At 37.1% G+C, this 11,801-nt stretch overlaps 1 long non-coding RNA gene across 1 annotated transcript in view; it reads left to right on the plus strand.

Moving 5' to 3' along the window:
* The window catches only part of LOC311580235, a 69,183-nt gene extending 57,822 nt beyond the window's left edge, over positions 1-11,361 (plus strand). The window contains exons 2-3 of the long non-coding RNA XR_014773400.1: positions 433-614; positions 10,100-11,361. This is a non-coding gene — a long non-coding RNA (uncharacterized lncRNA). The remainder of the gene's footprint in view (positions 1-432; positions 615-10,099) is intronic.
* Positions 11,362-11,801: the final 440 nt, after the last annotated feature.

Below are 11,801 nucleotides of genomic sequence, written 5' to 3' on the forward strand. Positions count from 1 at the left end.
CATGATGATGCAACCTTCTTCTCCTCCCTTCTCCTTGGGTCTCTCTGCAAAAGGAGTAGATTTAAGATAGGTAATCTTTATTGTTGAATTGATTAGATTTATATCACCTGGGGTGGGGGAAATCTGTGAACATGCTATGGGGGTACTTTCAGAGGAATCTGACAGAGATGGAAAGACATACCTTGTAATATGTGGCAAGAATGAAAAATACTCTAGTAAGACATTTGGGACCCTCCAATTATCCAACTATTAAAATAATGGGCTCCCCCTCCCAAACTGAAATTTACCCTGTAGTCTCATGCAACAGGAGAGCTTGTCTCTCAGAAAGAAATTCAACAATTATAACGATGTCTAGACTCTGCAACCCAGATGGTGATGGTGAATGGGACTACACCGTGACCAGGACTGCTTAATTTTGCTCCTGCCTTCTAGGTATGGCACGATTTCTACACTCCTGAACTCACCGCAGCTGTGGTTGCCTGCACAAGGTCAAGACAGATAACGCTACAGCATGAGGAGGTATTCACCAGCTCCTACCCTTAACCAAGGAGCTGTGAACAGTTGGTGGCTTCTAGGAGAGCCAGAGTCAATTCTCTTTAAGAGTAAGTGCCCAGGTAAGTTGGCCATTCTCTGAGATAATACCACACCCATGAGTACATGGGTAGCACCAAAAACTTCCATGGATCATTAAACACACACAGACACACACACACACACACACAATGTACACGATGTTAGGGGGTAAGGAGATGAGGTGGATTGTGAAGAATCGGAGGGATGACTGAGGCAAATATGATAAAAATAAATTCTATGAAATTTTCAGAGAATTAATGTAATAACATATTTCTAAAAGTGCACGTGAATTTGGAAAGAAATTGTCATGGGAGATGGGGAAACTGGAGGCAGGAAAAGTGTATAATGTCAGGGTGAAGGCATTGTGCCTCCATTATAGGATACCTCCATTTAAACTCCTTTTATATATACATGTGCATATATTCTTTTAAAGTATGAGGCTTTCATGTGACATTTCAAAGGTCTTCAGTGTTGATTAATCACATGCTCCCTCCTCTCTCCTGCCCCCCCATGTCCCTCCCCACTTAACCCTTTCTGCTTCTATATGTAGTTTCTAATAACTCTATATTATTTTCAGTTTCTGCTATCTTTGCATCTCTTGAAGATCTTAAAGATTGTCAGTCTTTCTTCACCCTGCATAGTGTCTACTTCCTCGAATACCTAGCAATTTTTTTCCTTTCTCTTTTTCTCTCTGTATTCATAGAGGAAGTCTCTTCTCTCTCACATGTTCAGAATATTGAATATCTGATCATATTAAAAGGCAGATGACCAACACTTGACAAGAAGATTTGTCCTCACAGTAGAATAACTTCATTGGAACATTTTGTTTATATGCTTCCAATTTCATGACTTTACACACATTTTTTTTTAAGGACAACCATTTTCCCAGAACTGTCTTCTATAGTCCTGATGTATTTTCTGCATGAAACAATAAACCTCAGAATTTTACTTATAGTGGACTGGAACAATTGGCAAGCTACAGACAAAAGAGACAGAGTCTCTAATTAGTTTTTAGATACTTGTCTGCTGATGATCTCTATGTTCAAGCTACTAATTCCAAACAGTGTGGGTATTCTGTGAAGCAACTTAGTTATCTATTTTATTATTGCTGCTACTGGCTTGAGATCTAGCATTCTCAAGTTTGCTAAATCATTACCACCTAATGATCTGCTTACCAGCTTCAGGAATCCTGCACTAATTTTTCTTCCTCTGCTTTCTCTTATATGGGGTCTATTATTTAGTACTAATTCACTTCCTTACCTGTTTTGGTGGAGCTAAACTTGGATTTGTATGTTTCATTCATCTCTATTTTAGCTGAAGGTAGTAATACCATCTTTGGAGTTGGCCAGTCTGTCCAGATCCAGATAGAGCTCCATAGCCACTTAATTCTCAGAGAAGCTTCATTAAAAACTGGAAAAATGTAGTCTTTTATTTTTAATCCCACACATTATTTCTGTTTATCCAAATTATCTTATTCCATAGACTGCTTTATTCTTTAGCCTTAGAAGATTAGCTTTGGCACTTAGACTTTGTACACAGAAAACACTAGGCACCTTCGTAAACAGAAGAAAGGCTGAGCAGCCTACTCAGCGGTAACTTACTTCTCTACTCTACATGGATCATTTGTTTTCTAAGATAAACAAAGCAAAGGCTGAAGAGTTGAGGGAAGAAAAAAATCAATTAAAAGCAGAGAAACAAACAGATTCCTGGTAGCAGTTCAATGTTTCCTTTAGTCCATGAATTAACTTTCTATCCTCCCCAGCTATATGTATGAATAATAAATTACCATTTTCCCAAAAATCAGTTAAATTGAATTTCTGTCTCTCAACACCGAAACCACTCTGATTAATTCCATAAACTACTAACAGCTTTCTGGTAATAAGAGTAAGGGAATGATTTTCATCACCATGTTCAGAACGAGCATTTTAATTACCTCAGAAATTATAGGGACACTTATAGCTACCTTTGTGTTTCTTATCCTGAAAAAGCATAGACATTGTAGTATGGATAAGAGGTGCCCCCTCCAGAGGATTGTGTGTTCATGTCTTGGTCACCAAGTGATGGGTCCAATCATTGAGAGATGATTGGATATTGAAAGTTCTGATTGAATCAGTGGACTGGTGCCCTCATAGGTTCAGACTGTCATAGTCTCATGTCAGAGAAACCGTAAAATGTGGAGCCTCCCTGAACAAAGTAGGTTAGTGGAATTGTGTCCTTGGGGACTGCATCTTATCCTTTTTTCTTCTCTTTCTCTCTCTCCCTCTGTCTCTGTCTCTCTGCCTGTCTGTCTGTCTGTCTGTCCCCCCCTCTCTCTCTTTCTCTCTCTCTCTCTGTATTTGTGTGTGTGTGTGTGTGTGTGTGTTTGTGTGTGTGTGTGTGTATCTCAAGTCCTAGCTCATATGAATTAAGTAGACTCTTTAACTACTTTTATTAACTTTTACCAACAAAGAAATCTGCCTCGCCCAAGGCTCAAGGAAAAGGATCCAGGTTGCTTTAGCTTGAAACTTCTGAAAGTATGAGCCCAAACCAATCTCCCCTTTAAGTTGGGCTTCTTGCTTATTTTGTCACAGCAATGAAACCCTGTTTTAATTCAGTTCCTAAATAAGCTGAGCAATGACTGGACGCATCTGCAGAATGTCTCTGCAGTTAAAGACCCCTTCTAGGTCAATTCTTCATCTCTTACTCAAATCCCCATGGATGAAGTGTAAGGTACATGGTCTCTTGAAATCTAGACCTCTTTTTCAAAATCATGATGTTTGCTTTCCTTTATCTTTCTAGCAGATATCAAAATAATTTGTTGGGAAATTACAGAACTATAACTCAACCAGCAGTCTCCATCATCATAGTAAATTGGAAATCTGGGTCTCTAGAGTCTCTATGGTGTGTGTGTGTGTGTGTGTGTGTGTGTGTGTGTGTGTGTGTGTGTGTGTGTGTGTACCTATGTGTGTGCATATATTTTTCTTTCCAAATGTATGTTTTGTTGAAATGTTTATGCAATTTTGAAATGTATAAACCCTCATACCTTAACATAGTCTAATTGGATAATTCCAATGAACCTATTCATATAATGGCAACACATTTGAGGATCATAGACAGAATACCAAAGTTATTTTAAAAAAACAATTGTCTTCCAATCTCTATGTTTTCAAATGTCTAGAACTAACTAATATCTCAAGTACTTATATCTCAGCATCTGTAGTATATGTAACATATATGCTGGCTGTGTGGTGCTGTCTTAGCACTTACATCATTACCTTTAGCTTTTCGGCTTTCAAAGTCTAGGCTATAACTTTATACGTTTTTATGTCTTTCTCTTTCTGCTTTTTATGTTCCTAGTCCTTATGAAAATCTTTGTTCATAATTGGATTCACGATCCCTTAAACATCAGTCTTAACTACTCACAGCAATTTTTGACATGTTGACATTTTCTCTTCCACAAACATTAAGGAGGAGGACCAAATTTTCAATGAAAACAAAATAAAATAGCAAATATAAATGTATCACAAACTCAATCCTTCCCTAATGGTGGGAAAATATAGTGTTGCCATAAGTGTAGAAGAGCATCTGTGTCACCTGGAACACAGTAGAATTGGCTAGGTATGAAACTTCTTTTTGTAAGCAGTCACCACCTTGGCTTCATGTAACCTCTAACATATATCACATTTTTCCTCATCTCTATTCCTGCTCAAGGCCCAAGTGTTCAGTGTACTCGAATAGGGCCATGATACCCATAAGCACACCCAGACTTTTATGTGATATAAATAAATATTTTTGTTAAATTGTCAGGTACCCTGAGGTACTCTCACGCCCACCTCCAGTGAGATTAGGTTGTTGCTCCTGTAAATAACTACTTTCTGTGTATTACTCCTATCCACTCCTGTGGCTGCCCTACACCATCACTGCCAAGCAGACTGAGTTGGTGTGTTTTTATGGCACGAATCTCAGTCTCCAAGTTCACAAGTTGATCATCAAAACATTCAGAATATTTGGAAATCTATCAATGAGTTCACCCTCAAGGTCCCAAGAGTAATCACTGAATGGTATTAAACGGGTACATTTTGTCATTGACACATCAGTTTCCAGAAGATGGCACAGAGCTGAATGCACAGCAGTCTGTCCAATAAAATTTCTCTTGCATAAACATGATTTAACACAGGTTTTTTTAAAAAAAAAATCAGCTGTTGATTTAAGAAGTTGCATGGTTGTTGCTATTACTGTTGTTGTTTTATCTTAACACTGGTTAAAAGAACTGACTTTTCTCCCTCTGAAAATATATAAATTAATAAAAACATATCCAGCACTATCATTTGCTGTGAGGGCAATTTGAAGAATGTGCATATGCAGAAAGCGTTGTCCTTTCCACGTGGTTTAAGCTACCGGCAAAGCAAAGCCAAACAAGTGTTTAAAAACATGATGTGTGCGCGTGCCTTCCAGGCTGGCTATTCATAGCTGTCCACGCCTATCAATTCTTATTTAAAAATTATTGAAGTAATTATGAGCAGGAGGTGATTGCTGAACTTGAAAATATGCCCTCCCAAGTGATTTATATAGTGAAAACTACATGCAATGGTGACTTCCCTGAATAAAAAGTGCTCTTAGCATTTTGCTTTACATAAGGGTCTTAAAAATATGATAGTGTCCATAGAAATTTTCTCCATCTACTTCTTTGCACTCTGATGTTTCTCCTGCTTTGGAAAAATGCAATTCAGCAAGAAAATGAAATAAAAAATAAACTATTGCAAAATGCGGAGGCAGTATTTACAAGTGGTATAGTTACCTCTCCAGTAGGCTCCAAAGAGACAAATTGACAATGACAACTGAACTATTAGTTTAAAACAATAATAAAGACAATAATAATAATAATAATAATAATAATAATAATAATAATAATAATAATAATAGATTCCATATACATATTAAAAGTATATTATTCAGAGAAAATGTAATTCTCAAAAATTAATACACTGTTTTTTTAAAAAAATGTTAAACTCTGCTGAAGTTGCCATATTTAGGAAGACATTTTCCTTTCTAAAAAAATTTAAATATTGTTATTTCATTTACCTCTAATCTATGAATTTAACTGTAATTCCGATTAGGAAATGTAAAAAGCTCAAAAATGTATGTGGCATATGATTGTATTCATTTTATTATGAAGGAAACTCTCAATTAAAAATATAAAGCAGGTAACACAGCTAAGTTTAACATATTCCACAATGCCACAGTAGAGAAAAAAATAGTACAATCCTGAAGGAAAAATAAGATGAGTATCACATGTGAGAAAACATTGAGTGCCTTTGGGAATTCAGTACAAGTTGGTGAGGAAACACTGATTAGTCAATAAATTGTGTTTTGACCGCTGACTAGCCACTCGGAAACTAATTAAGCCAGGTTCCTACCTAACTCGTTATCCTAAAATAGATTCCAGATGGATAAAATATTACGCTAAGCCAGAAAAGTGGTCTAAAGAAGAACGTTGATATGTGGCTTTCATAAAATTACAATAGAACAGGCTTTCAGTGCTGACACAGCTAGGATTCCAAGGTGGGGAAGGCTGGTCACTCTTACCACATTGAAAGAAAGCTTACCGATAAAGTCAAAAGGTACAATGTTAAAATGAGCAAGACTAATATGGTAGTCAGAAGACTAATTTGTTAGTGAAAAAAAATATTAAAACTGTTAAAGATACATTTCATTTTTCCTTCTTGGGCACTTGGTAACAAATGGACAAAGAACTCAGTTCCTGACCTCAGAAGAAAGTACTTATCACATAAGCCTGTGAGAAGACACCTGCATCCACTCATAGCTTTACAACCGCAAGATTAAATAGGACAATGAAAGTTTCTGTAAACATATAAGCAAAGATTGGCATTTGGCATTATGAATTGCACATAGGAAAAGTTGAAAAGAACATTTGAGGAGAATAAAATGGTGTGATTTCTTTAATGTAATTTATATCAAGGTATAACACCCAAATTATGTTTGGATGTAATTTACATCCAATATACATTTCCACTGATGTTAGCACTGCAGAAATTTAAGCAACAGATAAATTCAGAAGTGCCCAAAAATACATATAGAAGCAGATTGTAAATATATCTGATTGGCCACGTTGTAGCCACATGGGCTATTAAAACATTTTCTACATTCAGCCCTTTGTTGGGCTTCTTTGAGAAAATAAAGGATCTATAACTTCCCTACCAGTGGGGACATTAGCACCCCCCTTTACCATTATAATGGGGATCCATGTATATCAATCCGTACCTATGGCATAAGAATCTTAGAATATGTTGATATCACCCATGTGAAAAAACTGCTGTGGACAATGAAAATAAATTATGCACTTTGTTCAGTTATAACAGCATTAGGAAGGATTAGGCATCAAGAGAAAAGCTAAAGAGTCATGTGGGGATGTTGCTTAGTGACAGAACCCTTGCCTAGTATGAACGAAGGCCTGGGTTGGATCCCCAGCACCACGTAAGCTGGGTTCGTTGTGGAAGTCTGTACTCCCACACGCTTGTGGATAAGAGGCAGTACAGATGAGGTCGCACATTTTTCCTCAGCTGTGTAGACTATCTTAAGCTACATAAAATCTTGTCTTCAAAAACTATAAAATAAAATAAAAAATAAGGTAAATCTATGTACAATCATATGGAGAAATGTCTGCAATGAGTTGGTAAACATTTAGATGTGGAAGTTTATGTGGGTTGTGTTGTGTTTGTGTTGACCTGTGTCTATATATTTAAAATAGATTTATCTGACAAGATTTGAAATATAACTAGAAAATCCCGTAACAGATCAACTGTCCAGTGAGGAATCTATGCAAAGAACAGAAGACACTTGGGTTTTACTCATGCATGTCTGTATTATTTGAGTTTTTCCTTTTCCTATTAAAAACATCATCTGTTGCTTATGAAATTAAAATCTGCAAACATGAAAGTATTCCTTACATTGATAACATTTTAAATCCCCTTAAACCAACTTTAAACTTTTATTAATACTTTTCAGATAGAGAAAACTGAAATGTTGCTTCCAATTGCATTTTTGTATATATGACATAAAATACACGGGAGCACAAAAGATGCCAATAATAATAATACAGATATAAAATATTAAGAGGATAAATCCATGATATAGTAATGGAGTTGTTTTTTTGACACATTTTTATAGCAATGTAAAAAAAAACAGATGTAGTAGCTAGTACAATCCCAGGAAGGAATTAAGAGTAGTGGTAGTTCACAGTGTCTACCAATTGCATTTATTTATGAAAATCTGCACAATGTTAACATGCTCCCACATATTACTAGTGTTAGCATACTCTGCTGTTTATAGTCATAATTGGGGGATTGTCTAGGTTTAACTGGATGATGAGAAAAGTTAGGATAGACTCTTTTTTTAATTTGAGTTTATAAATCTCTGAAATTTAAGCCATTGAGAAGTAGGGACTCCAAATCATAAATTCTGTCTGCCATAAATAAATCTAAAAGTGTTAGCTTCTTGCTGCATACAAGGTCATGTGTGTTGGAGGGGGGTGCAAGTGCATGTTTGCACACCGAGAGACATGCACAATGAAACACTCTAAACCAAGGCCTTATTTTGATAGTCCACATGAACTTACCCCAGCTTTTCAAGGTGAAGAATATCTACAATATTATATTTTTTTTCTTTCAGGTCTTTACTTTTTCTGTTCCCTTCATTCTCTGTGTGGATACTGAATTTCCTTTTTGCCTTTTTCTCTCTTTTTATACACTAGCATTTCTGTTCCAACTGCCTTGCTCTCAGATTTTCCCATATTGTTTAACTGTTTGTAGTTTCTCTTAATTGCAGTCTTGGTCTTGACTTAATGATGTTTGCAATTAACTTCCTAAATATCAAGATGTCAACCATTATTCAATATAAGACATTCTGGTAGTAGGGGCAAGTTGCATCGGTCCACTCACAACACAATAGGGTTCCCATTGTGAGTAATGGACTCAAAGGAGCAAGGTGACTGGAATTAGTGGAAGCATCCGTGGTTATAGAATGGATCAAACTTAATGATTCTGTGTAAGATCTTTAAATCGACCTTGTAGTTAATGTTTTCTAATCTGAGGCTTAAATGTCAAAAACTGCTCTCTGTTCTGAAACATCCTTACATCAGCGTATCTTTGCCAATATTGGGACTGAATTTGAAGGTAGGTGTGTGTGTAGGTTTGTGTGTGTTTGTGTGTGTGTTCATGTTTGTGATTTTTAAATTAGATATGGTCCATCAAAGTAATGTGTGTATAAGAATATAAAAATAGATGCTCTAAAATAAAAATTATTATAAAATAAGAATAATAGTATCATCCAGTATGTGTGAGTCATGATAGTGCTGAAGCTAGGTCTGGATAAATGTAAATCTTTATAATTAGAACACAAAACTTCTTGCTGCCAAGATTCTCAACAGTCTTTTGCATTCAGTCTTCCTTGTGTAGATTTTCCCTAGCTGCTCTCTGATGTCTTACTATCTTTTATTAAATAACTTACTACGTTTCATCAAAGTAAATTTCTACTCCCTGACACCAGGAATATACTTGAATAAGATGAGTGTAGAAAAGATTCCTAGTTACAGGTTTATTTTATAATGACTTTGTTCTCAGAATTGGATCCTGTAGTTCAGTTTGTTTTGGATATGCAATATACATCCATATCGATAGATATCTATAAATATATAGATAGCTATGCATTCTAAATGTAAATATTAGGTATTTAAAGAGGAATGTTGAAATGGCTTAAAATGTTAGGAATGAAACCGTCTTCTTGGACTGAAGAATGCAAGGACCAATTGGATGATAAAAGTAATCTACTCTAGAAAGATGATTTGTAAATCCTGACCAAAGAAATGTTGGGAATCCTCTAATAAGGGCTAACAGCAATTCATCAATCTAATCTAGCTAAGAAAATGAGTGACGGCACAAAAGGTAATGGTTTAGCATGGAATGAATATGTTACCATATTCTCCACCACAGGAGTGAGTAGAACGTAGGCACCTGACAGTGAGCCTAAGGGTATTGCCTCAAAGACTGATTTGTACTTGCAAAGCAACAGTCTGGTGACCAATTTTGTTTCTTATAGAGACCTTTTGCTGAGGACAGTGTATGATGACCAGACCATAGTAGACACTTGACCACTGTCTGTCTGCTTTTCTTCCTTCCTTCCTTCCTTCCTTCCTTATTTCTTCATTCATTCTTTCTTTCTTTTTCATTTATTTTGGAAACAATTTATTTTGTACAATATATTCTGATAATGGTTTCTGCTCTCCCAACTCCCTCTTATCATATCTTCTCCACCTTCACACCCACACAACACCTCTCCTTCTTCCTCTATTTCTTTAGAAAACAGGCAAAAAAAAAAAATACCCACCCAGAATTATTGAATGAAAAAGCACAAGAAAGACACTACACACAAACGCCAAAAGCATAAAAACAAAGTGGATTTCCTGTTTGTGCATGAATCTTCTGTGTGGCTGGTTAGCAAGAGACTTGCTGATATTCTGCTATACTTGCAGACAGGAGGCGGGCGTAACTGTCCTCTGAGAGACTTCACCCAGTGGCTGATGGAAACAGGTGCAGAGACCTACAGCCGAACATTAGGCAGAGCTTAGGGAACCTTGTGGAAGGGCGTGGAAGACTGAAGAAGCCAGAGAGGTCAAGAAAACCCACAGAACCAACTAACCTGGACCAATAGAGGCTCACAGATGACGAGAGACTAAACCACCATGGGCTGGACCTAGGCCCTACACATATGTAACAGATCTTCATCTTGGTCTTCGTGTGGGTCCCCTAATGACTGGAGCAGGGCCTGCCTCTGACTCTGTTGACTGCCTTTGGGTCCCTTCCCCCTAATTGGGCTGCCTTGTCTATCCTCAGTGTAAGAAGATATGCCTAGTCCTGCTGCGTGTTCATAGGTGGGTTGGAGGTCTCCCCTTCTCTGAGGAGTAAAGGAGGGAGCATGGGGGTAGCGGAGATGAGCAGGAGGGCCTGGGAGAAGAGGAAGGAGAGGACGCTGTGATTTGGACATAAAGTAAATGAATAATTAATGGGAGAAAGGAACAAGATCGTTCTTTATTTATTTATTCACTTTACATCCCGACTGCACCCTCCCCTCTCTCTCCTCCCAGCCCCATCCTCCCACCGTCTTCCGCCTTTTCTCCCTCTCTTTCTCAGAAATGGGGAGCCCCCTCCCATATTTTTTAATGACATTCCTATGTGAATTACTAAAATACAAAACCGTGACGTATATAAACGTTGCCAACGGCATAGAGTGAGAGAAATTCTCCTTCATTGCCGTTTGCTGGTGAGCATAAAAAAAAAAAATGGCATAGCCACTTTGGAAGATGGTTTGGTGGTGACTTCAAAAAAAGATAAACATCATACAACCCAGCAATCCCTCCCTGGTGATTTCAAATGAGTTGGAAACATGTCCACGCAAAAATCTGCACATAAATACTTATACAAGCATAATTTATAATTTTTAAAACATTGAAGCAACCAGGATGCTCCTTAGCAAGGAAATAAACTGTGTATTTGTTCAGTTGAGTATTATTCACCAATAAATAAAATCGTGCTGTTAAGCCATAAGCAAAGCATGGTAGAAACTTCCATGCATAGTATAAACTGATAGAAAGGAAAAAGATCAGAATAGATTAGTCAAGGTACAATTAATTATAAGATACTCTCAAAAGACACGAAACAAGTTTTTAAAAAATTAAATTCTCAAAGGAAAAATAAAAAGCCAGGGGAAAAACAATGATTGTCAGTGGTCACAAAAGAGAGGGGTAATGATCGGGGTAGGGCAATGAAACTGTCGTGAATGGTTAGTAGTAAGAGACCTTCTGGAACCACACACTGTAAGGGACGAACCCCAGCGGGAGAGGCTCAGTTCTGTCAGTACTGGCTCGCCAGCTTCAACCAAGATGGCAGTGTTAGAGGAAGGTGGATGACATGTGGAACGTCTACGCACTTCCTCCTTGTGCTTTCAGGACATTATAAGCTGTTCTGAAAAGTAAATTTGAAAGGCAAATTAACATTTAGAATTATGTTTTTGTCAGAAGCAGTATTTTCAACCTTTTGTTTCAAAAGTAATGGCCCTATTCTGAATCAAGGCATATGGTTCTCCAAGAAATAATGATAGTCCATGTCACACAAGATTGTCATGGTGTCATATTTATCTTTGGTGCCATTCCTTTCCTATATGGATTTTCCATCCTG

The sequence above is a fragment of the Acomys minous genome (assembly GCF_964271855.1).
Source record: "Acomys minous genome assembly, chromosome: 12".
Classification (NCBI taxonomy): domain Eukaryota; kingdom Metazoa; phylum Chordata; class Mammalia; order Rodentia; family Muridae; genus Acomys; species Acomys minous.